This window comes from Coturnix japonica, chromosome 4 (assembly GCF_054131305.1).
Source record: "Coturnix japonica strain WE chromosome 4, WE-NBRP24, whole genome shotgun sequence".
Taxonomy (NCBI): Eukaryota; Metazoa; Chordata; class Aves; order Galliformes; family Phasianidae; genus Coturnix; species Coturnix japonica.
The window spans coordinates 63,590,153-63,617,448 of NC_140666.1; the positions used below are offsets into that span (position 1 = coordinate 63,590,153).

General features: G+C 36.9%; 1 protein-coding gene across 50 annotated transcripts in view; it reads right to left on the bottom strand.

Annotated features, from left to right (window-relative positions):
- SORBS2 (sorbin and SH3 domain containing 2) overlaps positions 1-25,522 on the bottom strand; it is a 133,355-nt gene extending 107,833 nt beyond the window's left edge. For 28 of the 50 annotated variants that reach the window (XM_085547147.1, XM_015862066.3, XM_015862061.3 and 25 more), the window contains exons 1-2: positions 25,383-25,522; positions 3,721-3,844 (exon numbers count right to left, since the gene is read on the bottom strand). The gene's annotated coding sequence lies outside the window, so the exon portion shown is untranslated. Of the gene's footprint in view, positions 1-3,720; positions 3,845-20,666; positions 20,832-25,382 lie in introns of those variants that run through there. The other 22 variants (XM_085547114.1, XM_085547152.1, XM_085547151.1 and 19 more) reach the window with 1 other exon arrangement.
- Positions 25,523-27,296: the final 1,774 nt, after the last annotated feature.

Consider the following 27,296-nt stretch of genomic DNA (forward strand, 5'->3'; position numbering starts at 1 on the left):
TGTCTTATGTGAGATTAAAGCATACTTATTAGATGTATGGTTAAGTGCCTACTTAGAAAGAGAGAGAGTATAAGCACATTTATCTTTGTAGTGCAAGCACACAGGTAGCTAAACAATGATGTTCCCTACTATGTACCATACTACTTCATTATTACCAATTAATACTGTTCAAATACAAAGTCAAATAAAATTGAAAGCTCAAAGCAGAACTGAAAATTAAATAACTTCTGCTTGGTTTATACGCAAAGAATAAATCTGCTTTTCATTGGCAACTTTTAGTTTTTTTCTTTTTTTCTTTTTTTTTTTTTAATGACAAAAAGTGAATAGTATTGAGGTTGAATCTGAAAAATGCTCATCTCAAAACATTTTTTTAGGGAGGTTAAGCAACAAAATGCTTTGATATCGTGGTTAAAAATTAGTAACCCTGACACAAGATGCTTACTGTTATACTTAATTATTTGTGATTAATTTTATCCTCTTCCTCAAACCACAGATTAGTGATGATAAGCACAGATTATTCTAAGAAACTGGGAATCCTGATGGATCCTAGCTCACTTGGATCTATCAAAAGATCAGAGTAATTGAAACTGTTATTCTGTTGGCTTTTTTTTTTTTTTTCTTCTTTTTTCCCTGCAGATAGGAGACAACCAATGTGCCAGGAAGCCATCGAAATCACACTCCTCTATAGCAGCTAGCAAGGTACAGAGTGACACATAAGTCCAGTGCAGAAACAAGTGCTGGGTCTCACATAAGCACACATACTTTCTCAGGTGTTTCCAAATTTATATATCCCCAATCCAAGACAAATATAAGGAAGTGGCATTTGCAAGGTGGCCTATCATTCAGATTAATTTTCCTTATCATCAGATTTTGCTCTCCAGTTTTCAAAAACACTTTTAATCTTCTCCAGTATAGTCACATATGAAATCCATGCAATTTGAACTTGCACCCCTTCGAAATCCTGCTCTCAGATCAGAAACTGGGCAGATTGGATACCATAAAATCCAGTTGCCACTAATAAAGGAACTGAACTTAGACCACTCCATGAAAGCAACACTGACACTTTGTGAATAAGCACAATATTAATCTAAGATCTTTATCAGCACCATTTCTTGGAATAACAGCTCAAGTAAAACTGTATAATGGTTGGGAAACTTTTTTACTGACAAGAAGGAAACACTTTCTGAGATTCTCTTTGATCAAACAGGTCTATCATATAAAGCTTATAAACACACTTGCCTCCCACCCCTCTATTTAAAATTACAAAAACAGTGAGGACAGAGCATATTTATTTATGTAATCTAAATTATTGAAAGTGAGCCTTTATTCTTCATACACAAAGAACTACCAGTAACAGTGCTAGGCAGTTCCAGACCAAAAATGCTCATTTGGACCATATAATTAAATAAATTCTTATATTTGCATTTTTCATTTTATTTTTTTTCCCAATGTATTTGACACCACCTTTGGGAAGTGAACAAAGACACACTGTCAAAAGCAGAAACCTGCACAAAATGTTACTGTTTGTTCCCCATGAAAGCAGAGGTACACTTAAGCAAAGAAAGAAATTCCATTGCTCTCTTGAGATTTACTCTCCCCTTAGTTGAATTTAGTGCCAAGTTCACTCATCTAAAATTTGGGTTATGTCAATATGCTAAATAAAAGTTTCTGTATGTCAGTTCTGTTACTCAGTCAAAAATTAAATGCCAAACAAAAACAAGGTCTTGTATTGCAACTTTAAGGTAATATGAAGTCAAAAGTGACCATTCATAACACATCCTGCACCCTTACTTTACACAATTCAAGTGCGGGCTTTGATTGAAAGTATTTGTTAAATATTTTGTCTATTATACAGCCTGATTTCTTTTCCAACTATATATTTTGGTCTCAAAATTTTACACTACTTCCCTTATACACATATCTACTAAATTGATAACTACATTATGGCCTCCAAAAGGTCTTAAGTTCTTCTAGGAGCTTCAGATTCTTCTGAATGTCACAGACTAAAAACTATTTTATTTTTTTATTTTTTTTCAGGAAAAGCAAAAATGAAAGTAAAGTATTTATTAGAATACTTGGGTGGTAAAAAGAAATAAAAGGATAGGGTGATAGACTTGAAGGACTAGGGAAGCAACTTTATGTATGACAGTAAGACAGGACCAGAGAAAATCTTAAAGCAAAAGGAATATGTGTCAATAGAAAATGAGAAAGAAAAGGAGAAAGAGTGTCTCATTTGAAGTAGAAAATGAGACTGGTATCAAAAGTCCTACAGTTTCAGATGGATACACCAATATCTGCTACTCTAAGGAAGACAAAGCAGAATTTAATCCAGGATTCTCATATGAGAATAAAACTTTCCTTCAATGAACTCAACCAGATTTGTTTTTACTATTTTTGAAGAGCTCTCAAAGAAAATTCTTACTTCACACAAATCTCTGTATTTCCAAATATATATACATACACGTATGTATGTACGTCACATGAAATGTATATGTAAACTTCATAATTTCTCTTTTTGTCCAGAATCATGTATGCTATTAAAATATAAATAAAGTGGAAAATCCTCAAACAAATTTTATGTAAGAACTCTGATCTATTTTTTTTTCCTTTTCCTATGAAAATAAAATGCAGAATTGGTGGTTTGCATTAAATGTAGAACTACTTTTAAATATGACTTGGCTTTTAGGATGTTTTTGAAATTAACTTCAGATCAATGGCAAAGCCTGAAAAATGAACTATGCAGAACTAGAATATGCGGTATGCAAGAACATAGTAATTGTGGTAAACCAAAAGGCCAGTATTTGTGATCAGATGGAAAGGGTATTTCTGAACAATATGACTGATCAGATTGCACAGGCTGCCATTTATGCTAGGCAACTTCTTAAAGCCATAGCATTGAGAAAAAAACAACAAACAAACCACTTTTGCTCTTCAGAAATTTTCTTTGTTTGAATCACTAAGTACAGTGAAAATAGAAGATAAATGACAAAAACAACTTTGTTTTGTTTAGATTATGCTCTATTAACACTCCATAATCCAAGATTTCAAGCAGTAGAGTTAAAAACTGAAGAAATCCTGTAACCCCTCCCTCCCCTCCCCCCCCAAAAAAAAAACCCAACACAGAATGGAACAGTTACAGAACTATATTAACCAATTAATGACTGACAAGTATGTTTACTAACCTATGAGATAGGTGCATGCTACCAAGAAAAATACATTGTTGCATCAATAATGTGAACCTATTTTATCTACACAAAATTTAACCTGCAAGCAATGAGTCATGAATGAATTGCTGGCAAAGTTATTTCTGAACTCTGACTTAACACAGAGCAATATGCTTTGTAATAAAAAATCCTCAAGTTCATTCTCTAAGTATCCAAACATCCAAACAGGTAAAGAATTTCAAGAAAGAAAAATAACTAATTCTGCTTTAAAATACTACACTATTTTATTATAACAAATTGAGAATGAACTACCAGCTCAACAAAAATTACAAATTCAGTTATCCCAAAGCATCATATCGACTCATAAGATAGTATTTTCAGGTTTGCAAAAGCAGCACAGAAATGCCTTCATAGAGGTCCTCACACTTCTGTACATACTGAATGCATAACTATTAACAAACAGAAGCTGATTTTCTCTGAACACTAATCAGAAACTGAAGAATGCAAGTCATAAGGACAGGAGGAAGGACAAATCCTTTAGGAAAATATGACTTACCAGACAGACAAGTTTAGTTGTGTCTCAAGTGCAGAGGAAGTAAGGACTTTCTGTATATGTAGATCTTGTTTATTTAGCCCTTTATGAAGGTTTCTCTCAAGAAATTAAACTCATATGCAAGAGTCTGCAAGGGAAAGAGAAAAAGAAGCTGAGCTGCTGGCTGTTTCTCTTCAAAGAACATTTGAGCTATTTTCAGCAGCAATGGGCTTGCCTACAATCAAAATGAAAATGCAGTACAGAAGAACCAGACTACCAACCCAAGCTAAAAAAATTAAGAAATTCATGGCAAAAACCTTTGTTCGTTGTCCAGATTTTATTTAAAGAAACAGAAAGGGTAGAGAAGAAGCACTGTGGATGATTAAGAAAAATACTGTTAAAAAAAAGAGTTGGAGCCTTGAAGACTGTCACCTCAGGAAATAAATCACTGTGCTTTTTTTTTTTTTTTTTTTTTTTTTTTTAAATTTTAATTTTCTATCTTGAGTTTAGTTAGCCCTAAAGTTGCTTTGCCTTCTTTATACAGAGGTTCATCTGGGAAGAATGTACTTCTATTTGCATTTAAGTGCATTATATCTGTCTGGCATTAACATCTGAGGAGAAGAGTTTACTAAGATTGAAGCCAGAAGTTTGTTTCTAGTTTTCAGCTTAAATTTCCAGTTTCAGCACCAGTGCTATTCTGAAAGCTTAGTGACCTGAAGCTGCTGGCACTCCATGGGCCATTCGGTGACATAACAAAGATCTCCCTGCCCCCTTCTGCTGCACCCCCAAACAACCAGCTGAAATTCTCATCGTACAAAAATACTGGAAATTAATATAAAAGACCACAAAGAGATTAAAAGTCAGAGGATATACAGGGAAGAGACCCACAAGGATCACCGAGTCTAACTCCTGGCTTCACACAGGACCACCTAAAATTCAAACACTATGTCAGAGTGTTGTCCAGATGCTTCCTGAACTCCAGCAGCTTGGGGCTGTGACCATTGTCCTTGGGAGCCTGTTCTGCTGCCTGACCACACTCTGCTGAAGAATCTTTTCCTGACACCCAAACTAACCTTCCCCTCAGCCTCCTTTTCTCTGGCCTAAAAAAGTCAAGGGACCTCAGTTGCAGGTCATCATACAAACATATTTTGCTCTCTCCCTTCACCATTTTTCCAGCCCTCTTTCGGAGACTCTAACAGTTTTATGTCCTTCATGCATTGTGGTGCCCCAAACCAAACATAATGTTCAAAGCAAGCCTGAGTAGTGCAGAGCAGAGTGGAACAGTCCCTTCCCTTGTTCTGCTAGCAATGCTAGGTGCGATGCACCCCAGGATACAGTTGGCTCTTTTGACTGCTGACTCAGATTCAACTTGTCATTCAGAACCACCAGACCCCTTTCTTTATGATTTAACTTCTTTGATTTATTTCTAAAGAGTAACTATTTGAAAGTTAAACAGATGCCTTAAGTAGGATGCCAGACACAGGCTATTCAAACTACTTAAGCAATAAAGCAATGCTTATTGCTAAAAAGAAGCAGAAATAAGCATATTTGTTCCTAAAGACTTGTAAAAAAGATAACAATAGTGAAACAAGCAGTCAAGTGTGAAAAAAAAGCATAAATTAGCTTTTTTATTAGCTCAGGAAAATCCCTTCCATTTGATCCCAACCATTTTTTAGTACTGTTGTAGTTAAGAGCAACTACAACAACAGAAAAAAATGCACCCATCTAATACTAAATACCAGCCTGACATATTAATCATTATTGTTGTTTTATTCCAAATGGCTAGTTTAGGACTGTTATTTTACCACAAATCTAATTCACAGAAGTTAAAAAGCTCAGTTTATATTTAACTTGAGATTGATGAATAAAGACTTAAGGGCTCCAGCAGCTTAAGTTTTAGACAACATATGATTGCATGAGTTACAGCCAGCTTGAGAGTTGTAATGATCAGGTAGAAAATACAGTACAGTTTAAGTTAACTACATGATTTATACATAACAAAACATTAGAGCCAGAAACTACTTAGCCTTACTGTTCTTGTTGCTTTAATATGTTAGTTACAAGCAAAGCCAACAAATACTTGTTCAATGAATTCTATTACTATGCAAATGTGAAAATAGAAGAATGTGTTCAAATCATTATTAGAAATATCAATTTAGTACCAAATAAATGCAACACACAATGTCTTACAGTGCAGTACTTCTCTTCTGAAGCATCTTCTCAGGATGGTGATTTACCGCTAGTATTTAACTCATTTTAGTACCTTGCTTACTCATACACTCTCTGCAACTTGTTTTGCTTAAATGATTTGTTATTAGTGTTTATAGAACCTAATAAACATGGCAAAATAATACCGTCTAGTTCTCAAGTAAATCTAATTATCTACAAGTTTATTTCTAAAAAAACTTGTCATCATTACCAAGATTATCACCTTAAACTTTTTAAAAGATAACAACAATCATATTTCCCATTTTATAGCCATCAGTAATATCAAGTTTAACATTAAACATTTCTTTAGTGTCATACTGCCACAATTTAATTGATGCTTGGCATTAAACAATCAAATATGAGCAAGGAGTGTTTAGCACACACTGCTAATGTGGACACTTTGTTCAGATCCCTACAAACTTCACGGCTAGGCTTCACTGGTCAGAGTTCTGTTAAACTGGAAGATGAGAGATGGAAAATTGTTGAACATGCTCATGGACAGAGGGGACTAGATGATCTCTAGAGGTCCCTTCCAGCACCTACAATTCTGTGATTCTCTACTTCACAGATTCATACATAAGAAATCCTGATTTTCACTGGGTTCCTAGGTTCCTTCAACACAACTGAGTCACTGAAACTGCATGTGCAATTGCTGAAGAATTCTTTTGGGGAGTCAACCACAGAAAACATTCCCAGATTCATTATTTATTTAACAGAAGTGTTTTACTGATAACTCATACATTTGAGAGACGTGGATCAAGAAATCAAGCATGGAAAATCATGCTCTCACACTTGATTAATACTATCTGAAGTTTGTGCAAAATAGCAGATGTTTCATGAAGAGTTGTCTCAGCTGTTTTCTCCAGAATAGATCTACAATCTCTCTAGAAAGATACCATATGTCTTCAGTGATATTCAGTTCTCATTTTTATCTTTGCAATTTAAGCCCACTGTCCTCCCTTCCCCTCATGATTTTAATAAAATACTGACTGATGATTGAAAAGATGATATAAGACCAAAGCCCCTAACTACATTTCTGTGGAAGGTGTTTTGTAAGTAAGCAATTTCACTATTATAGTAAGCTGAGTTTGCTACACACCCCGCATATAGTTTTTTATATCCAAGAACCCTAAAAAACATTGTGTTTGAAATGTTTGCAGTTTTTCAATGTTTAATATTGTACAATAGAATATTGAATTCTTTAAAAATTAAAATAACTTTAACTGCAAACCAATATAGTATAATATAAGGAGACTCAAGCAAAATGAAATCATACTCATTTCAAATAAATGATTAAAAGCACATTACCCAAAGACATAGAGCCTCTTCTTAGTCATATGTTGTAATTTTTGTGTCAGTTTCATACCATATTAATGCTTTCCTAATGAGGTAACAAGTACTACTTTGACTACAGCTACTGCTGTTAAATTAGACCTAAGGAACAACATGCCTGCTAAGAGCATTATTTCATTAGTAAAACTAACTTCCCCTGTTCCATGAGTAAACAGCTAAAAACACATTGGGAAATCAATATGAGAAGGCCTTTTTCAGGAAATAGAGAACAGAAGCCTATTGTTTATCTTGCTCTCAGTATATGCTGCTAGTACATTGTTTCAAGAACCTTATACAAGGTCATTTGTCTTTCAGAATCATTTTCCACTGAAACATGTTCAGCTACTGTATAAATTTGCAAAGACTTTTTAAGAGGAAGCTGGTAGTTTAGCTATAAAGCCAAGAATTCATATATATATATATATAAGCAAGGAGTTTACACATGAAAAGTTCATTACAACTTATAAATTCAAATGACTGGGTTTGTTCTACCAAATGCTCATGTTAATTTTTTGAGCCCGAATCCAATGTTACAAAATAAAAACGACCAGTTTAGCTATATCAAATGCAAGAAACAGACTATTTAGCTTAAAGATAGTCAGGGAGAAAGCAAAGTTTGAATGACAGTCTCTCCTCCAGTTATGCTGAAACATTAACACCCATAGACAAGAACATATCCCTCTCTTAGTGTAGCAATGCCACCACTATGAAGTTCTGCCTGCTCCTGTGCATGACTGCCTCTCTCAGGCTTAAGTTAGCCGGTCCACAAAATCAGAAGAAATTCATGTAAGATAGGCAAGATCAAATTCCCTCCTTTTCTTTCACAAAACTTTATGATACAGAACATCATGAGGCCTAATGACATTTAGTTCTTTCTTAAACAGCCAGATAATAGCCAGGCCAGCTTTACACATCCACATTCTGAATTAAGTTTCTGTTTCAATTACCGTGACTAAACTCACCAAGGAATTTAAGCTTCTCAATAATTAACACAGTGGTGTTCAGAAAACTTGCAAAGCTGTCAATTTTGTTAAGAAAAAAAGAGACCTACATTATAAATGGTCCAAGTTTTACCAAGCAAGCAAACTTAACATTTTCTGCTACTCACAGCATAGAAAGTAGAGGAAAGCAGACCTACTACAATCAAAGTTTTTAGGGTCTGAATGCCAGGGGGAAGGGAATTATAGTTAAACAAAAAACCTCACACTAGAAGACAATAAAACAGTTTTGAAAAGCAGTGGTGAGAGCCATCTTCCCTTAACTGTTCCATTAGTCAGTTTATCCACTGTGCTACTACAATCCACTTAATTGCAAACACAAATGCATGTGTGCAAAGACCTAAAGACATAAGCACTTGTGAAAAGCTCTAAAGGCTTCCGGCTACAGGTAGATTACACTTCAGTGTTTTAGAACACAAACTAATACTGGCAGAAGCTTGATAATTTTTCTCATGTGGTACTTAATTTCACGAGTCTGTGTTCAAAAGCAATGTCTGGTTTTCAGCAAGACCCAACATTTACATTTAGGTTTCTTACTTCTGATTTAAACATACTGATATCATAAAAATGACTGAAGTCAGCCAAATCTCACTGACATACGATTGCTTCAGATCCAACTCTGCGCTGATCAGTTTTTGCAGAGCTGTGACAGTTATTGATCCCAAAGGCTGCAAAGCCAACAGTTATTCCAGAAGCCCAGGTGTATGCCACCTTTAGACTGAAGCTACTTGGACCTACCCTATCTCTACCTTTGCTTATTTTCAGGTTGTTTAAAGCTGAGAAAAGATGCTGCCAAATTGCCTGAGCTCATCAAGCGATCTCCTGCTCCCAAGAACTCCAGGAATGTTGTTATCAAAACCTCAAATAAGAACTACAAGTAATTTAAGCAGATGAAACAATTATTGCACCCACCAGTACAATGGGCTGAAGCAGATCTATCCCAGTACTGGTTCTTTATAAAGACCACTGATATCATGACCTCCTTCAGCAGCAACATTACTGAATGGACCATGGGAAATGATAGCAAGCACAGATAGGCTTGTCCACACTTTTTTGGGAGGTGGGCTCCACTGCACACCAGAAGCTGAACAGGAGCTGCCTAGATATGCCATACCTGAGAACACCAAGGCCAGAGGACAAATGCTGACTGCAGTTTCTAGTGGTGTGCTTTTCCTCAGTCTGTTCCACAGTCTGGCAGATCTTGAAGTGAACTTGAACTCACCTTGTGACAACATGCTTTTTACTCAGACTACATACTTTTATGCCTTTGCCTGAGTTGTTCCTGTAGATTGATTCTGAAGTGACTTTTGCAGTGACAGGCTGCTCACAAAGAGTCTGAAAACAGATCTGGCTTATACAGAGCAGGCAATATCAGCTTGTGAGAAGTTACAAACCATTTCAACTTTGGGCAGTATCCAAAGCAGCAGACAAAATTTAAGTCAATGCACCTATAATCCCTTATGCCATGAAAGACTTAAAGAGGAATCTTTAGGTCATTTTGTCCATCTGCTTCACAACAGCAAAATTAACAGAATGCATATAATTACTGACAAACACAATTCAACTTTTTCAGAAGGCATCCAACAGAAAAGATACCTCAGCTTTTATAGGCACTCCGCCAAGTGGTGTCCTTTACTGTAATTTAAGCTTGAAATGCTGCTGAAATACATCTGAAATGATCTGCAGTTCAGGTGACATAACAGCAGAACTCTGCTTAATGATCACAGAATCACAGAATCACAGAATTACCCGGGTTGGAAGGGACCTCAAGGATCATGTAGTTCCAACCCCCCTGCCTAGCAGGGCCACCAAACATATGCCTTTACTAGATCAGGTTGCCCAGGGCCCCGTCCAACCTGGTCTTGGTGGTGAGTGCCTTGATTAATCTCCTCTTCTGTATGATGTATAATGGTTAACAGGAAGTCTCTACCCAGAAAATTGTTCAATTCCTGTTTAAGTCTTCATTTGAAAATAATTATTTCCCTAGAGATATGGCAGTTCCTTATACTGGCAGCTTGGAGCGAAAGGAAAACTGCTTCTAGGAAGTTATTCAGCTTCCAAAGCTGAAGTTCTAGCAAAATGCTAACAATCCCCAGTAGATACTCTACAACCAAGTTAGCCCTTGCCCACCAGGAGGATGACTCAGAAAATTAGTGCTGAGCTTCTGTTTGTTTTGCCTTCTTGTTAACAGAAGCACATTAAGTATGCAGTCATTTATCACGTACTGCTTCGGCTCCTACAAAATAACAATGAGGGCACTTTTACAGTTTTTATTTGCTATTTATGTTCCCTATAGTACCTTTAATTGTTGAACACACAATTCATTTGAAACATTTATTTGAGCTATATCCATGATTCTCCTAGCTGGGCAAAGACAAGCTCATGCTTGATGTGTATGAGGTGATGCAAGACACTACAGCTGCAGTGCTAGTTGCTCAATGCTGACTTATCTGCAGGCCTTCACTCATTTTTCACTAGCAGAGCTAAACCCTTGTTTAAGAGGCAACTAAAGCAATGAAAAGACAGTATTCGAGGATGATATGCAAATGATTTTTTGGAAGCAATTTCCTAATTTTCCTTCCTCAGCACACTTTCATTACTGATCAGTAATGAATGCTAGTAATTAATAAAGAATTCAGAACTGCAACTATGTTTTTCACCACAGGTATCCTCCCTGCGAATAAAAATTCTTCAGTGAAGTAGCTGCTGAACAGACAAAATCTAAAGTAACACTTTCTTGCTATCTCAGATTTTGGTAGCCAGTACTAACAAAGTACATGGGCTACATATGCTTTTCAAGAGAAGCTGTGCACACACCTTCTGAAAACCAGACCTTATGAGATCCAAACTGACAGAACAAAGGCCAGCACCAAAAAGGAAAACAGAGAAAAACTCTTGAGAACACTCTCAAAGAGTAACAAACTGACAGTTAAAATTATATGACTATGCTTACTTTGCACTTCTGTATCATATGAACCTAAACCCATGGCAATTGAAGTTACAAGGAAGAAAGCTTGAAGAGCAGAAATGAAAGTATTGATCACACTCAGGCAGATCTTAAGGTATATGAGAACTGGAAATAATAGTTAACAATCTAACATAGTTATTCCACAAAGTTGTGCATTTATTAAGTAATTTCCTCTTCGAACAAAAAACATACGGAAGCGTGGATTTCCCTTCCTAGAAGCTGTTTACTTCCTGACAACTTTAACATCCTCTGTTTTTTAAAGTCATACACTTATTAATAATAAAAACCTCAGCTGATTTGTTTTTATCTCACAGTCTTTTGATTTTTCATTGGCTTGGTCCTGGTCAAGGCAAATTCCCAATTTTAGTCCTTGGAAAATGATAAGACAAGTTTGTAAAAGTTTGCACTTGAAACTGAAGGATGAAGTCAGTGACTTCAGCTATTTTCTGTTTCTAAAATGGCTTGAAAACCTTACACACAGAGAAGAAATTCAAAACAATGAAAGGTAAGTTTTCTCTTCTGAATTTACATCAGATAGTTACGCTTTTCTAGAAGTTTGTCATACCTCTTAAAAGAGAATGTAGAGATAATGATGTTAAATTGGTGCTGCATATTAAAACATTAAAGGACATTTGAACATCTCAGCAGCAGTATACTTTAATACAAATTTAGTATTCAGAACACACTTAGTTCCTTATATTGCTTTGCATTCTGCTCTGGACCATCTGACATGCAGTTTAAACTTATTTGATTCCTCTGACAATTAAATAAATTTCTCACAAGGAAAATATTAGGAAAGCATTTAATTTATTTTTATAATGGTCAGATAAACTGAGCACAGCAGCATCCCTCAAGCTGTGATTCACTCACATCCAAATTACCTGCTACCTGACCTCTATCCATATAATAATTACATTATTCCATTGCCTGTAGAAGACAGTCAGTGACAACCTCATTTTGATATCAATATACAAAGTAAGTATCTATCTGGAACATCTAATACTTTGTTCTAAAGTTTGAGCAGCCAAGACTTCACTATTTGTGTCCAAGTTTAAATGCAACACAAAGGACTCAGCTGCAGAAGGGGATTATTTTGCTTTTAAATCTGCAAAATAATTAAAATACTTGTGTACGTACAGAGACTAAAATACAAGAAAAATCCATGGTATGTGCTGGCATATTGTGTGTAAGTCAGAAACCTTACTAGAACACAAATAATAACATTAAGTACACAAGGAACCAGGTCATTTCTCCTCACACCTGCTTCCCTTCAATCTCAGGAACAATATGGTTGTTTTTGTTTGCCCGTTATCAGGAATGCTGTTGTTCAGGCTTCTGTCATAACACAACTTAACTACAGTACCCAGGCCCCTGGTTTTCAATAATAGTGCTTTATGACCAACGTAAAATGTGCCCCAAGAGATTACTCTGGCTTTTTGCTTTGAGGATATTACACTTGTCTACTACTGAGCAGTAGACACACATTGTCCATTAGCAGGCACACAGCTGCCTCCTTGCCTTTCCACCACAGCAGTTTTACTTCCATCTCTTCCATTCTAGAGCTTTCTCAGTTCTTTGTTTCCTCCTGCAACTCACAAAGCTTTCATTTTAAGTTTGTACAACTTCTGCACAGATTTTCCCACATATACATTCATTTGTAACAGATAGTATCCTTTTAACACAAGAATACTTCTCAAGTTTATCTATAAAGATACTATTTACTTGTTCTTCAGATCACTTCTAAATTTTTCATCTCTGCTAAACTTCCTCTAAGAAATTAGGAAACAAATGGTATTACAGTTAAGTGGTCAGAACCATTTGTTAATACATCTGTTTTTCAGTTTACTTTTGCAATCATGTGTGTTCCATCGAGTATGTTAAGCATCCACTACAAAGAGAACTTAACGCCAACCCCTTCTTTACACAGTGATGAGCTAATACTGATAGAAACAATTACTAAGATGTAGTTTCCTTTCAGATAACAACTGAGACAACGGTCTTTTTATCCATTCATTGGGAAATAACTCATCTGCGCTTTCTCCTCTGGTACAGTGATTGCATGTCAGAATTTGAAGCGGAACATGTCTATAGAGAGACAATGTAACAGATTTGCTGTTGTACAGCTCAGAGCTTTTACTTAGTCCTACTGATGTGTTTATTTTCTCTTGAGGTTTTAGATAAACGATGACTAATCTATGCTTTAAATAGCACATATTTAAGATAATTACACCACTAAATACTACAGGAAGTAAACAAATTCACACCTAGATAAATTCACAACATTTTTATCTGCTTATAAGAAAACAATTTCCCTGGGCTGAAAGGCATCTCCCTAATACTTTACTATATTATGCAGGTGTAGACTTGAAAATAATTTTTCTAGAGTTTGCAAGAGTTCTGACAATAAACTGTGCCCTGAACCTGGCCTGTACCCAAGACAATAAATCAGCGAATCAAATGCCACTGTCAAAAGTATGTGAATGTATAAACTTACAGATATACATATAATAAATTTAAAACTTGTATGTCAAAACAAAGCCTTTGGTTTGGTCTTCATTATACTTCCAAACCTATCAACACCTCACTTACCGTAATCTCTTACAATCACTTCCTTTTATTAACCTCTTTTATGTTTTGGTTATTCAAAGTAACCCATCTGATTTCATTGGTCACATTGTAATTATTTCTTTCAGATTCCTAAGAATTATAAATTTACCCGGAAGAAAAACAATCAAATTTATGGTAATTGCACTGTCCAGGAGAGTGTCACTGCTCAGAGTTTCCAGTTAATTAGAAATAAATTTTAATAAATGTAATGCTAGCAAATGCTAGCTTCTGTCAGAAGTTGCTCATTAAAATGTCCAAGATACATAACTGGCTAGAAGGAGCAGTGTGAATTACAGGGTCAATATATGACTTAATTGACATGTATTGAATATTTTTCACTGGCACCCCTTTGGGATGCTACTGTTTACTTATCTCCAAAATCCTTACTATATCTTTAACAGTAAAGAAAATACAGTGTTGTTACATAAAACAGACAATAGCTGCTTAAGATTTGAAGAAGGGTAAAACACAAAATGCACAGAAATCAGTAGTGAGAGCACCATGTTAGACGGGAAGCACTAACTATGCTTTATATGTTTAGGTGAATCTCTCTAGCTTTGGGTTGCCTGCATAACTACATTATTTATTTATTTTTTAAATTCAAAAGTCACATACATGTCTCATGGTGCTTAAAGACAGTATACTGTGTTAAACATGGGGACTTCTGATCCAGCAACTCATCTGCTTTGCTGGAGAACACAAAGCAATCTGCACTGAGGATTTACTGACCAGCCTTCCAATAACATGATTTCTTTGGCATTCTCACCAATTAATAATCACCTCTCAACAATTAATTTGTCCTCCTTATTTATCACAGTTTAACTATAAAAGTTCTCATTATCTGCATAACAGAGAAAGTGAGGCTCTCAAACGAAATAAAATTCACTCAGAAACAAGCATTTAGTATTTTACAAATCTCATTTCACACCTGTTTCAAAATTTGGTGCCAATAATATCTCCATTTCAGATTAGATTTATGCTTAGAAAAAAGGAAGTAATTATGATTTTACAGTTATAGTGTATCATTTTTAATATCAAGATACAATTAGAAAAACCAGTGTTTAAAAATATTGTTTAATTATATCCACCCTGCACTTAGTTATATCAAAGTTGATTGCTACATTCCTTCTGTGGGCACCTCTAGTAGTGAAAATACTGTTCATATTCACAAAAACAGACCTCTGCAGTAATGTGTGTAATCTCGAATTCATTAATTTTTCATACATCAGAATTGTTCGAGAGACCTGAATCATGGACAGGCTCCTTCTTTCCCTTTCCTAAAGCTTTGGTGAAACACTGGCTTTCAGGAAGTCAGTCCTACTGGGTACCCTTGCTATAGGCAGAGTCAAAACAGTTTATGAAATCACCTACCAACAGCCATTAAGAATTTTACACGTATTCATATCTTATTCTGATCAGGAGACCAGAAGTGGTCCAGACACTTGCATGAACTGAAATTTATTCTCTAATGGATTTTGTGGCAGTCTTCCTTGGTTTTGTATTTAATCTCAGTAGTCTGAGTAAAAATATAAACCTCCCTGTTTCCTTAACTGATTTGCTTGTATATGGTAAGCTGAAGTGCTAATCTCTCTTCTACAATTTACATTTCAGAAATATCTATTTCGGTTATTTTATTGGTATTCCTTACAGCTAAATCTAAAGATGAGTCACCATATTTTATGAAGAACATCCATGAGATCCCTGTCATTAGGAACTTATTAATCCTTTATGGTCTTACATCAGGCATAAACATTTAGTACTAGGTTGCCAAAGGAAAATCTGTTGCATCTTCCGCACCACGTACATGTTTGAGTAGTATCTGCACTTTTTTTTGCAAGGTGGCATTGTGTGTTTTTTGTGGCTTCACACATTTGTGCCTATCTGCACTTTCCCCCCCGAGGGGCTTTATGCAACCTAACATTCAGTGCTATCTGTGGTGACAAAACTTCTCATTCAGGCTAGAGTGCTCAGACCAGATGGCAACATACTGAAAAGGACATGCTATGGCTATCTTGCTCTTGATGTAGTTCCCACTGGTTCCCATAATGGGCTACATCATGTAACCTAAGCCTCTTAGGAGTATTAAAACTGCTTTTCAGTATTACCAGGAACTCACTTATTGTCTCCACTAAAGGAAAAAAGAATCATTAAGGAACTGTGTTTTGTTTTTGTTTGTTTGTTTGTTTTTGCTGCTGTTGTTTCTAAACTCTGAAAAAGAAACATGGACCCTTCCAGCTATTTTAACCTTCAGTCATAACTACCAGTTTCCTATTAGCAGAACTGTTTATGTTACAAACAAACGCAGTCATGTCTTGATGTTACGAACAGACACAATCAATGCTTCTTAACGCTCTTGTAAGCCTGCAAAATGGTGCTTTTTCACCTATGAAAAGTGCCATTATTGATTGCCTTGAGTTTCCTTCAAGCACTCTTCCCTTTCCTTCTGAGTCCTGTGGTAGTAAAACTCACTATTTGAGGGCAAATCTTGCTAGTCAGCAACTAAGGCTAAACTTACACATCAAAAAATTCAGTCACGCTTCACTTCAATACTTGTATGTTTAATGTAGGACAAATACACTACAAATAAGTAAAGCTTTTGTTCTTCCATGTTACAACATTATTCAAGTTATCTGTTGAAAAGGTACAAGGAAAGCTTATTGTAGAACTTGATTGTAGTAAGGACTGGGAGGGAAAAGCATTGCTTTTCTTACTATCTTCTTCTCTTCCCCCCCACCTCCACTACTATCCTTTGAGGCCTGGGATCCTCAGCATCAACTGTTAACATATTACGTTATTCAGGTTACTTAAGAACACAGAACTGCATCTGTCCTCTTCAAACCCTTAATGGTAGCTGCTGAGATTTTCAAGGGTGGATGAATCAGAACACTATCATTGTTCAACAGAGAAGGATGTAAAGTAAGTCTATTTAGGGACAGAAGCTAGAAATAATAGGAGAAAAGGCTCAGTCTTTGGAATTTCCTGCTTTACAGCAGCATTAGATGTGCTATTATGGAACAATAGATTTGAACAGAAAAATACATTTAATGCATAAAAAAAAACAACAAAGCAGGAGTAGATCTAAAATGCTGTCATTCAGCGTGCCTTAGCTCAGAGATACATTCTACCCTTGAAGTATGTACTTCTGTCCATTATCACACCACAATCCTTCCCGTCCATGAAGTTTTCCATTACATCAGTGCCTTTGAGAGTCTTTTCAGCTTTTCTTTTCAGGCTGGGTTCAAGACAGTTAAGGTACTTCACAATAACAGAAATATCAACAACTCATTGTGGCTTTTTTTTTTTTTTTTTTTTTTTTTTTTTGTATGGTACTACACTTTTGGTAAAATGTTTGTGTGTGAAGAAGCCACACTATTTGAAGAAAAATGAACCAAGTCTGAGTATGTATGGTATAATCATTTCCCTAACAGAACATTCTACACTACATCCAACAGAGTGTGAAGAAAATACATTCTGTCAGTGAGTAACAAGAATGCAATACTGAAATAGTGATATAGGAAAGGGTCGGTATCAGTGTGGTACAACACCATCAAACTACATATATGTAAAATTCACATTTACAAACATCCAAGAATTGTCCACATTACATGGACAGACTCAAAGGAGCAGAACTTTTTTCCCAGGTCACATGTGATGTAATTTACCTGCTCCGGATGAACCCTCATTGTTGGTGTATCACATGCAATACCTGATCCTTCCAATACAGAAGCAGTGTTCAGCTGTTCCACAGTGCAACCTTATACAGTGCACACTAATTTGATATCTGAGTGGTTTCTAGGCATGTGACATCTGTACGGTTGGTCATATATGTAAGCCTATGGCTTTCCAGGGATGAGCCCATAGATGGAGGGCAGATTACATTCCCACATTAACACTCTTAAAAGGTTATTGTGCTCCACAGACCACATGGTTGGTCAATGCTTATCAGTGTTTGTTCAAATCTAATGATTTTAAACAAACATACCAAACTGTTACAGCATTTGATTTTGCTTTCTTTGGTCCCCCTCTTCATTTTTATTCTTATTTGCACCTGCTGCTGTAATATTACGTTTTAGGATTGATCTCCCTGCTTTTGCTTCACTGGTGATGTGTTTATGATCACAACACATGGACATAGAGTCACCTTCAAGAGTCATCTCTCTCAAAAACATTTGAAGTGACTCATGTTAAAGCATGACAGCTGGTGTTATTTACCTCACTGCAGACCAAAACAGTCTGACTTTGCATAACCTACAGACTTTCAAATCACGTACAATAACTTCCCAGATTGAAATAATGACTCTACTTAATTAAAAAAAAATAAAATAAATAACTTCCACACTTTAACTGAAACTTAACGTCAACCTTTCCACTCCTGAAATATCCAACTTGTCTCATGTTATTCTCAAGATCTTCTTAGTAATCTTCTGTTGAAAAATATAGCTGATTATGAGCTGAATAATATTCTTCCTCTTCATTGCCTGTTTGATTTCATCATTTGTGACTGGACTCTACCTCTTAATTCTTTATATCACATACCGTTAGTCCATACTGGGCATGCTTTTTCCCCTCTAAATCATTAACATTCTTCCTCCTAACCATATTCCTTTCCGGCACCTCCATGGCCATTACTGACAGTCACCGATTTGATTTACAAATACCTCAGAGGGGATCAGATGTTGCCAAAGAGACAGTAAGGCAACAGAGGGAAGCCAGGAACTGATATGAGAAAGAAGACAAAGGAAGAACAACAGAATGGAAAGAATGCAGAATATTGTTCTCAATAATAATAGAGACTAATAAGATGCATCTACCAGCACCTAACTAGCTGTACACTGATTTAACACGGTTAGTCCTCATATGCTTTCTTACACCATAAATTCTTCACAATAGGATATGTGCAGCTTGAGCTGTAAGGTCCTTGACTTTTTGCATACTACTGTGTCAATAATTCCTATTGTAATAAAAGAGGCTCTCTTTGTTAGAGATTTACAAGCACCTTAAAGGAAAAGCTAGATCATAATTAAAGGCTCAGTTACGAATATTCATGTAGAACTGCATTGTAAATATTCATTCCACTTAAAAGAACACAGAAAAAAAGTGGATCTCTAAACAATTTATTATTTGACCTCCACACATAAGAAGCTGGGGTACGCATTCACCTATTAGTGAAATCCTGAAACAATTTGAGGAAGATGGAGCTTTTCTAACAGGGAAAATACATGGTTGCAATCTGTTTATAAACTGCTATTTCTAAATGCAAAGTTTCATTTGGGGAATAGCTGCTGACCATGCTTGTCCAAATACCTTTACAGCACATATACACAGAAATAACACATTGGAATTTGGGTCCTAATTACAGAACACTGGTTACTAATTTAACTATAGAGATCCCAGACCTCAAATTCCTGATCTCATGCCCACTCAACTGTCCAAACAAATGGTTCATCTCAGTGTAACTGAAAACCACATAATTAAGAGTTAATACCAATCATTTCTTTCCTCTAGTTGCAAAGCAAATCATAGTATTCAGTTGCCAGATTAATCAAATGCATTTCAGCATTAGGTAATTAAGAATTATGTTAGTAGAAATACATTTGTTAGTGCAACATTACATTTATTATAGAAGTATATTGAGGGACTGTAGTTTTATTGACCTCTCTAAAACAGTCATGTTGTGATTAATATCTATAAAGAGCAATTCATTTTGCCTTGAAAACCTACAGTATGAACATACAGCTCCAATCAGATGACTTACTGTGTTTCAACGACTGCCTTACGTTTGCATTCATGGTTTTATTTATTTTTCGTTAAGCAGAAAGCCTGCCGCTGGGATCGTTCAATAAAAGTTTAACCGCCCTGTGCTGTTAATTGTGCTTGTGCTCAGTGTGGAGTGCTGGTTTCCTTCCTTGTATCGAGCACTGAGCGGAGGGACACAATGGGCGTGTTGTGCTCTGTGCAGCACGGTATGTGCCATATCTGAACGGGTGGTGTGAGCTGGCTGTGTCACTGCTGCTCTTACCAGTGCCAGTACCACAAAACAATCAACCACAGCACTGGGGCATGCAGACCACGGAAGGCTGGTGAAAAAGCTACTCCTTATTATGACCTACATATTGCATAGCAGCAGTCAGACAATTTAAATCTAGTTACGCTGAGGCTGAGCACAATGCATCAATCCCAGTCACAAATGGTTGAGTGACTGGAGGCTTTTCAAATACATTTGCAAGTTTGATAACGCATTATATCCCATGCTATCCTGACACAAAGCACAATGGAAAACGAAAACCCCTTTTAGTAGGAAACGCAAGCATATGATTACGTCTGCTATCACAAGCAATCTTTTGACTCGACAGCTATACAGAACACGACACTAAAACAAGATGCAGTCAGACCAACGCACTCAGCCATCACTCCACACAAGTCTCTGATCAAACCATCCCTTAAACACAAAGGTACCTGCCGAAGCTTATTTCCCACAGTCTCACACGGCAGAATCAGTCCCCGCAGAGCCGTACCTCTCCCCGGAGCCGGGATGCTCGGCAGGCTCCCTTTGTGCGGATCGCAGCGGCACACCCTCGGCTCGCAGCCCGCGGGGTCGGAAGGCCGGGCGGGGCCGGACCGGCACCTGCCCGCTGCGAACCGCGGGGCCGCCAGCCCCGGCTCAGCCCTCGCGGCGGGCACCGAGATAACGCCGTAGGGCCGCCTCGCCTTTACGAGACAAAAACCCGCTCGGCCGCCTGACAGCAGATATGCGGCGTTATCGCTCCGCATTCCGCCTCCGATCAGCCAGCGGCAGCAGCAGTCACCGGCTTGTCAAAATGGCAGCTCCAACGCGCTAACCCGCTGTCATTACTCACTCGCGCTCCAGTTTCTTCTGTGTCCTCTGAGGAGACGCGTGTTTATTGCACGGCAGAGCCCGGCACACCATGTCACATTGTTTTCCACCAGCAAAATGGCTGGTCCCTTCAACACCGCCGCCGCCGCCGGCCCGCGGGGCTGCCCCGGCTTGCGGGAGCCATGGCAACAGCCCGCCGCCGGCCCGCCCAGATAGCGCCGCCCGGCCCGCCCCCGGCCCGCTCCGCGAGGGGGATGCGAGGGATCGGGGCCGGTGCGATGCGGTGTCCGCTGCGTTGTGTGAACGCGTGTCGACCAGCGCTCTCTAGTCCCTCTGAATTTGGGCACTGGAGCTGTTTGACAGGGCGAAGTATCTGCGGTAAATCTCTATTTAGTATGGGGGAAGAAGCATTACACTGCAACGCAAAGGTGATGAAACCCCGCTCATTTACAATCAGAGTTACCCTGACTTCGTTAGTCTTAGTGTGTTAAAGGTTGCTGCTTAGTAGGCAAATTTCGGAAGGTTGCACGCTGTAATCACCTAATGAAACAATTTTACCCTACTTGGAGTAGTAACACATGTCTCAGGGCAGGGAGGAGAGGAGGCAATTCTGAACCAGGTGGAATTGCTGGTAGAAGTTCCTACCCTGTCTGGTCGTTGTCTCTGATCTCAACCACCCAGCACAAATAAAAGCTGGTAAAGCACACTCAGTCCCGTACCCCTCAGTGTGCTTTACATTTAAAACATTTAAAAATATTGGAAGTATTTAAGCATGCTGCATTTGATACACAAAAACTGAGTACTGGCTGAGGATGGCGTATTTCAGCCCCTTCCTAGCCACTGATATGGATTTGTGTAAACTGCAGCCTTTCGTTGTCCAGTCTCACATGTTGTAGTGCTAGAAAAGGCTTACCAGCCCCAAACACAGTGTGCAGTCTGAGCTGTACTGCCCCTCCACTCATCCGAGCCCCATTTCCGATAATGGGCACCCATCTTTCAGTATAGTCACAAGCAGAGATTTAAGACCTCCTAGGTTAGATTTACACATTTCTTTCCACAGCGTCTTTACCCTGGTACTCTTGTTTTAGTTCCTCTTGAGGTCCTTAATACTAATAAAAACTAATAAGAAGAATAAGATGAAAATTGTTTATGGGATGCATACTTTGTGCCGTGGTTACAGTCCAACAATACTTTCTGATCAGAAGTCTGCTGATTTGGCAACCTGTTTCTGAAGCTTTTGGCTGGGAAACATTAAACTACTGAAGTAATTATTTACACAGAAACTAAGTATTAAAACAAAACCACTCTGCAAGAATAGCATTTCACCATGTTCAGTTCACTGACTTTTTTGTTAATAATCAACATGAAGAAGACAGTAGATCCAGTCCCTTGTTTCTCAGTGCACTGACACAGACACTGACTCTACCAAAACATTCTTCAGTAAGTGAAAATGAGGTCTCCATCATCTAAAATGCTAACATGCTGTAGTTTCCATTACAGCATTCTCCATGGGCAGGCTAAAAATCTGACTTCTTTAAAAACTCACTGCCTCTACTTTTCACCAATAGGTTTGAGCTTGGAAAGGTTTCAAGATGCTTGTCTATATCCATTTAACTCTATATGGTGTTAATTTAACATACAGTGAAAGTGCAGTATTTTGGGGGAAAAGGGTTCTTGAAGGTATTTTAAAAGAACTATCTGAAGAAGACAACATACTAACTCGATCTTCAGGGCTCCAGCTCCTTCCAGATAAAAGCAAGAGCTTTAGTCTTTGGTATACATGCAGGACCTTCAGTACTTTTCCTTCTTTTTGCTAACATAGACCATTAGGGGGAAGTTAGAAGAGACTTAATTGAAGGGCAGACTATGGCTCCAGTTCAGCAAACTGTTAAATCGTGTGTGAGAACCTAACTCGTTTGGCATTACTGAGAAGCTCCATAGATATCTGAGAAAGTTTTGTTGCATGCTCTGCTCATCTAGTCTTCTCTGCTGCCATCAGACTGGATAAACTGGACAAGTCCCATTGCTCATGTATAGTGATGTGTCTGGGAAAAGCACATGACACTGAAATGATGGCTGCCTGTCTACTGCCATCACATAAAAATTCTAGTTCAAAGTATATAGTTGTATTGCCCCTGCAATGAGTATTTAAGCACATAAAGGTAACCACTTGCTTGCTGTGGTCTAAACATGACCAGAAATAGAACACTGGCTGGTATCTTAGCTTATCTCATTCAAGTGGGAATTTAAATAAGTTTCCTGATCTTACCTGTAGCATCTAGGAGATGGATGCTTTCTTCAAAAAACAGCTGAAAAAGCTCACTAGTCCTTCACTAGCCCAGGGTCAACAGCCTTCATTTTGAGACAGAATAATAAGCAGCATTATTCTTAGCCTTATTTAGAGATACTGTATCAGTGTATCCTTCACCACTCTGATTTAGCCCTTCCTGCCATTTTTCTTCATAAAGTAGTTTCTGGATGTCTCCAATAAGCTTCACAGAACAGAAAACTATACCTTCCATGAAGCAACAATGCAATCTTGTGACCTTCAATCGTCAATTGCTTACATTTTATTAAAATTCTGTTATAAAAAATAAGTTTAACTTCAGCAACTTTGTTGCATTCCCTAATAGTTTTAAAAGCATGATCTGTAACAAATAAAGGGTATTGACATCCATTGACAGGAAATAGCAAAAGAACAGATCCTAGTAAACAACAAATTACTATATTAAGGCTAGTATTTTATATTCTGCTTTACTGTAATTGTTCCTAGATATATTTCACTAATAGGAAAATATCTGCTATACAGTCTTGAATGTAATTGGAAATTACAGGTATTTCAGAAACTCTTTCAATTTCTGTAAAATTTTGATATTATATTTAAATTGAAGGTTCTTTCATAAAAGCAAAATTGGACTGCTGTCATCATGACAAAAATAAAGGCACGATTTATTAATAAAAGAAATGAACTTCTCAAATGATTGATTCTTATTTATTTTTTAAAATTTTAATTGTTTGGTCATTTTGCCTAAACACAAAGTAAGTAAGCTGAAACAAGCTAATTAACATAATTTGTCCAAGGATACAGGTGACCATAGGCCCAGAATAAACATGATGTCCAGTTCCTAGGTCATCAGTACCAGTAACCACTTGAGACACAGTCATCAGAAGAGCATACTGGAGTTCAGACATATCAGGCACTAATTCTGGGTAAGTCATACAGAGTATTGAGTTGATATGAGTTGAAAATGTGGGACATACTTAAATAAAAGTATCAAAAATCCATTTTAAAAGTGTTTTCTAGAGAGTTTTGGGAAAAGTTTTATCACAAGTATTTCCTTTTTACATAGCTGTCCTTTGAAACAGGTTACTTACAGGAAGTAGTAGAGGCACATAATGATATAGGAGAGATGAAGAAAGTAACTCTGATTTTCCTAAGAATAATATTTAAAAGTTTTAAAGGAAACCCTGGAGCCCTTTTGCAATTAAAGATGAAAGTGCTTTAGCCTAATAAGACTAGATCCCTGCAGTATTGTTACATCTTACTGCAGTGCTAAATTTTATTGAAATCCTCAAGCAATTTCCACACTATTTTCTCTCCCATTATCAATATTTTACTTTCTGATATAATTTCATTCAAGAGTAGCACTGAGGGTATGACTATCTATTCTCAAATATAGAATCTGACTAAAATCATCATAAGCAGTTTTTTGTGTTTGTTTTTTTTTTTAAGTTGATTGCAGATATAGTTTTCAGTTACTTAAAATACAGCTAAAAGTAAAGATGAAATAGATTGAAAAAGAGGTTCATTACTTTCCTTTTCTTGTTGTTTGGTTATCAATTAGATTGATCAACATATCATTCATAACAATACCTATCATTACTCATCAGTTTAAGTGACTTTAAGATACTTGTTCCAACAAAATATCTCACATTTTACAGTAACTTGGGTAGATACCAGTTCATGGGAACCACAGTATTAAGGAGTGTCCTGTTTCCAGTTCTGTAGGACAGCATTTCAGAGAAAACAAATGTGAATCTAAGTTCATGAAGAACCACACTTTCCCAAAAATTAATACTTCATCACAGATTATAACAGAAAATAACACATTTTGAACAACTTCCATTATGAGTTGTAAACACTGTAAACATTGTAAAGTTTATCTTTCCATTTCTTGAAATACTGCAGATACATCAACTATAATCTAAAGTGAAACAAAAAATGAGAATCAGCTACTGAAATACATTGCACTTAAAGAATGTGCTAAGTATATTGCCAAGGCAGTTAATAGTTTATAGTTTTAGACAGTTTATAGTAAAAGTCTGGTCAATTTATACTTAAAAGTCTTCCAGGTCTGATTGCACTGATAAGAGACAGTTGTGTTAAATAATTATGTTAATTCATAGACTTAAACTGGAATGCAGATCAAGTCAATTTAAGTTTTGAATAACATTTCTTGTCATCTAGTTTCCAGCACTACCCAAAGTGAAGTTTGCTCTCCATCCCAAACTGCAGACACCTACAAGAATAAGTGAGCTCCTCTCAAACTCTGAGCAGTAATGCTATCCAAACCAAAACTGGACCAATCTCACACTGAAAGGGTTGAAACTTTAAGAGATTACAAGAAAAAAATTGTACATGAGTATTTCTCAAATACCACTGTAAGTTATTTGACACTTTTCACTCCAAGCCTTTTCTCTATCCTCTATTCATAATACAGGGATCCAAAACACTTACCGGTTCCATTTTTATATCACCTATGACCTAAAAGCCTTATTCCTGAGACTTTAGACATAGTCCTTCCAAACAACAGCCTCCCCCTGTCCCAGGCAGCTCTTACTCTTCCTTAAAATGTTGTTGAAGATGTGCAGCTACTTCTTGGGAGAAAGGTTCTCTAGCTTCTGCTAGAATGGTTCAGGCACACATATACACATTTGGCAGTCCGTTACTGTCTTTCCTCTGTCCCTTCGTTATCATTTTTTTTGCACCTTATTATCTCTACATTTATAGAATACTATTTCATACTCCAGTAATTAGAGCATGCATTCCTTTTCTATTTGAGAAAGGACACTGTAACCTTTAATCAAGTAATGAGCATCAATTGTGAGAAAATAATTGCATAGGAATGAGAGTTTACTGGTAAAAAAGCAGAATGGGATCATGGATTTTCAAGAGATGCCCAGAACTGCTGGCAAAAAACATTTTGCAAAAGACTTTTCCAGCATGTCTGGTGATCCTCCCTGATCTCACTTCAGGCTTGTTTGAAACAAAGTCACCCTTCCCCCTCCCTCTCTGCCCCCCAAAAAAGAATCAATTCAAACATTTATTTACTGCACAACTTAAAATGTACAGAGACAGCTAAATCATGTCTAATTTTATATACGTGTTACATTATACATTATATATTATACATTATATATTACTTTGACATATCTACACATATGAGATGAAATTATCACTATCTACTCATTTTTCCCCCCTGTAGCCTCAACCTCTTTTGACACACCTAGATATTTTCATATTTTTCTACTCCATGCACTACTGCCCAGAACACCAATCTGTTTCTTAATATATCCCTGCCCAAACTATTTTTTTAAAATCTGACATATGAAAAAAAGGAAAAAATTAGGACTGTCAGCCCCCAACTGATCTTTCTTGCTCCTGCCCCCTCAGCTCTGGTCCTCATACTTTCCACCTTTCATGATGTTCAGGACCAGATGATAACCAGCTGACTAAAAATAAAGAACACTTTCCAAGATACACAGTCATACTCATGGCTCTTAACTAGGAGAACAAAAAAAAAAAAAAAAAAAAAAAAAAGTTCTTGCCTGATTAGATTGGCTTATTAAGTGATAGAAAACTTGTTGGGTTAGTTCTATCCACCTTTCACACTTCTCAGTGCTAACTAAAGTACATTTTAAAGTTTGTTCTTCCTTACAGATTAGAATCAATACACCTTGCATGCTGGACTTTGATCTCCCACACAGTACTTCTAGAAAAATAGCTATTTGAAACCTAAGCTCAAAAGAATCTTAAAGAAATGCCATCAGCTATGGTCCTTCAGACTTCAGAAGCACAGAAAAGCATCAGTAGCAAATAGGTACAAAGCTATCAAGCAGACTATTTTCTAAAGTCCTTGAAGGCCAGGAAGTTTGAAATAAGCTAATTTTAAAGTGGGCTTACATTTTATCAATTCTGAGAACTTTGCAGCCTCTCTGTATGCCAGATGAGGTCACAAATGATTTCCAAAACACCTCTGACAAGGTATAAATACCAAAGAACGTCTATGTCACACTAACATGTCTGGCTGGCATAGCTACAATAGCAAAGTTGATAAGGTACATATCAGCTTATCCACAGCATTCTTTTCATGAAGAGGTCATTTCTTCTTTTGTTCTACAAAGTAAAGCAATGCCAAAACATTCCAGAACCGATTAAACAAATAATAGCACCATCTACCTCTGCTAAGAAATTAACAGTCTGTACTTTTTTGCTAACTTAATTATTTTCTTTAGAGTAACACATTAGGAACTTCTGCACATCACTTACATAACATGGCTTTTTTCCTAGAAGAGAATCTACATACCGTGATAAGACTTTCAGTTTCCTACTACCTGTGGCTATGATTAGGCTTCTCAAAATATACTTAAT